We start from the raw sequence: 2,744 nt of genomic DNA on the forward strand, positions 1-2,744 counted from the left end.
TTAACATAAATCCTTGATATGTACAGTTGGGTGGTACAGAAAAATCATTGGAATGTGTTATGTGTTTACCAATGTCTCACAGTGAATCAGGTTGTAAAGCATCCTCAAAATTCCAGCGGTTATGCTACGTTGTGTGCAGCCCTGCAATATGTCATATCAAAGGATCTGTACGCATCACCAAGTGAATGAAACAAGTAGATTAATTTGACCTTTTGATGTACATGTTGTTTGCTATGGTAAAATTGATGGGATTTTAAGTCGAATGTTGCTTCTTTGTGATCTTCAAAGGACAGGTATCTGTCTGTTGATTGGTCAGTATTTTGCTGCCTGAAAACAATCAAATAGCTAACTTTCTGCTATGACATGTTCTAGGGTGCAGAGAATGCATGTGAGCGTAACCCCTGGATATTGAGGATGTTTGTAGAGTAAATCCTTGCTAAGTACATCTACAGTGTGTATTGCACAGAAAATCATTGTTTTTGGTGTCATAGAGAATGTACACTTGTGCTGTACACTAAAACCTGGCTTAAGTGACATCTTTTTTTGGCAGATATGACATTGTGTCTGCAAACAGGTGTAACAGATGAAGGAATCATTCTTTTCCACCGTAAAGTCGGTAAAGATATTACTGCCTGGCTATAAGGTGACAGTACCCAAATCGGATCACCAAACCATCATTTTATTAAATATATTCATTTATGGTTGTATCAAAAATAGAATATCGATGGGTGTTCTCAAATGAAATTAGCACCCGGGGCTCACTTGAGATATTTATAGAACGCTCTGAAGTCACCAATCAGCGTCTCCTGTTTTTGCGAATGTCAGGGCCCAAATCGGATCACGGCTTGAATTTTGCAGTATCGTATGCTTCAAATGAATATTTTTTTGTCAGCATATTAACATTTTATGATGACCTTTAGAATTTATGTCACGAAAAGTATTGCTATAGTGTGAATTTATTCCTATAGTCCAAAAAATATTGAATAGTCGTCGCACGCACCATTTTTTAAAAACGTAATCAAAACATTGACATTTGAGTTTGAATTACGTTTTCTTGCACTATTTGAACTTAAAAACTAAATGGTGCATGGCTAGCTATTCTAAGACAACATAATTGTTATAACTGATTTGTTGACACATTTATTTATTTAGAAGTATTTTTGCAAAAATTGATCCGATTTGGGTACCGATCCGATTTGGGTACTGCCACCTTATAGTAAGACACCAAATATAGCAGCTTAGCTTTACAGCAATTTAAACAAAGTGTTACATATTTTATGGTGCATTGTAGTAGGTATTTTAAGTATTTAAGGCTATAAGCTACCTTACAATAATGTTCATCAACCTTGCAAAAGGGTTCTTTAGCAAGATATCTATAGTTTGGTTGGACCTGGAAGTACATTGTACACACAGACTAAGATATCTGATATGAGTTGACTTTGAAAGACCTCAGGCATACCTTGACAATGATTACATAACCCAAACACAAATAACAGGTATAATGTGTAGTACATGTATTACGTGCAAGGGAGATAACTCGATCACAAATCACAGGTATGATGTGTTTGGGGAAAAGTCAAATACAAATTACAAGTATGATGAGTGAGGGGAATTAATGACACAAAGTAATAAGGGAGATAACTGATACAAATCATAGGTATGATGTGTAAGGGAGATAACTGATACCAATCATAGGTATGATGTGTAAGGGAGATAACTGGTACCAATCATAGGTATGATGTGTAAGGGAGATAACTAATACCAATCATAGGTATGAAGTGTAAGGGGGGATATTCAATGTCACAGGGGTTAAACATGTTGAAAACTGTAAACGACTAATTCTTTATAACCAAGATGCCTAGGGTGTTGATATTTGGCCATCAAGTTTGTTCAAATGAATGACTTTGAATTATATTCACGGTCACAGGGGTCAAATATGTTGAAAACTACAAACGACTTCTTCTTTATAACCAAAAGGGCCAGGGTGATGATATTTGGCCAGTAACATCCTGGGATGAAGTATTACCAAGTTTGTGAATAACCTTCACCAATTTGCCAGGTCACAGGGGTCAAATATGTTGAAATCTTTAAACAACTTCTGAATTATATAAAGGTCGAGGGTAATGATATTTGGCCACCAGAAGCATGTTGGTATGAAAGGCTATAAAGTATGTTCAACTGAATGTCCTTGTTTGACTTTCAAGGTCACATGTGTAACATGTTTAAATCTTTTTACATATTCTTTTGAATCAAACACTAATATTTTGCCTGTAGCTGTATTTTAGTCCACTTTTAAGATTACAAGTGTAAGATTAATACCAGGTGAGCAATTTGGGCCCGGGCATTGGGCCACTTGTTTCTGTTTAGATCAACAGCCATACAAATATTTCTATTATGATCAATATTCTGATAAGCAAATAAATTGTGAAGCATTACAGAAATTGTTTTTAATAACTTCGGTGTTTTTTTCTTCAATTTTGATTATTCTGGTCTTATTTTTTATGGCCTGGAAATATATTTTTGTTTATTTCATTCAGACCTGTAAGAATAAAGGGCCATTGCCCAAGTGTTGAAGTGTGCACAGGTAAAAACAACTGTGGAAATAATCTAATACTTTGTAAGGCACTCCTTAAAATCAGGTACACTTTTTAGTAAATATTAACATTTAAATATTTTACATAGTAACAGATATATGTCTGTAAATGCTTTCAGATTGGAGAGGAATAATTCTTCCTTCAATTTAA

Source organism: Mizuhopecten yessoensis, unplaced genomic scaffold (genome assembly GCF_002113885.1).
Source record: "Mizuhopecten yessoensis strain PY_sf001 unplaced genomic scaffold, ASM211388v2 scaffold10635, whole genome shotgun sequence".
NCBI classification, from domain to species: domain Eukaryota; kingdom Metazoa; phylum Mollusca; class Bivalvia; order Pectinida; family Pectinidae; genus Mizuhopecten; species Mizuhopecten yessoensis.